The following is a 1068-nucleotide window of genomic DNA, read 5'->3' as shown; positions in this document are numbered from 1 at the left end:
GCTCCAGTCTATCGAAACATTCTTTCATATGGAGTCAGACTTCAATCTGATCTTAAATGAAACATTCACTCTTGTGGAGTAAAAAAATATTATCACTTTTCACTTCAAGAAATTTAGAAAACAAATTTTATTGCATTCTATGCGCTGTAGTCCTAACTGTAATGCCAATTTGCCGAACTTTCCGTTAAACAGTAGAGATGAACATGCAAAATGCAAAATGATATGCGTAATAACAAGGTGCGTCTTCTCTCTTTACCTGGAACGTAATGCCAGATCCGTTCAGTAATAACAATCCGCAGTAAATTGCGTAACGAAAGGCTTTGCTTTGGAAAGGCCACAGACCGCTTAAACTCAATAAAAGTCGCACAATATTGTAGTGCGATTCTCGAAAGAACTTATCGACGTTGTCCATTTCGCCTCTTTGCCTACCGCTGTCCTGCCGGTGAAATTTGCTGATGAAAAATTCCGTTTCAACGTTGATTGCCCTGCACGTCGCGAAGTACAGGCGCTATTATACTGTTACATTCACGTCAGTAAGTCGTTCGTGATCGATTACGACAGCCGGTATCTGTTGCAGCTGGGCTTTGTGTTTCCAATTAAAGGTTGAAAATTACATGTTGGAGACACGCATAATGATATGTACTGTGACATGTACTATGATATACTCCCTTTTTTCTCTCTTGAAAAATCATTTAAGTTGCAAATTACTGTGAAAGAAGGTTGTTACTGATAATTCCCTTCTTTCTATAGTCTATTTCTGGTTGCAACGCGGGGAAACGTAGTACCGTGATATCTTTTGAAAATGGTGCTTCACTTACCGCCGTACATAAAGATATTTAATGATCCTTGCAAGACCCAACCAAAATTGTAAAAATACCAATTACATTTTTCTCAATTTATGTGATCACAGGATATTTTGCAAAACGCATAACTAATTAATTAATTAAAACAGGAAACAGTTTTATACACAAGGCACTCATGATCGTTCATCTACGTTCCCTTAAATAACTTATACGCGTTTTACGAAAGTTTTACTTTCATTTTATTTTTTAGATATTATCCTTAAAA

Source organism: Odontomachus brunneus, unplaced genomic scaffold (assembly GCF_010583005.1).
Source record: "Odontomachus brunneus isolate Ranch 3 - 2012 unplaced genomic scaffold, Obru_v1 Obru_scaffold_171, whole genome shotgun sequence".
Classification (NCBI taxonomy): domain Eukaryota; kingdom Metazoa; phylum Arthropoda; class Insecta; order Hymenoptera; family Formicidae; genus Odontomachus; species Odontomachus brunneus.
The sequence above is the reverse complement of the archived record's forward strand: the minus strand, read 5'-3'. Positions refer to the sequence as shown.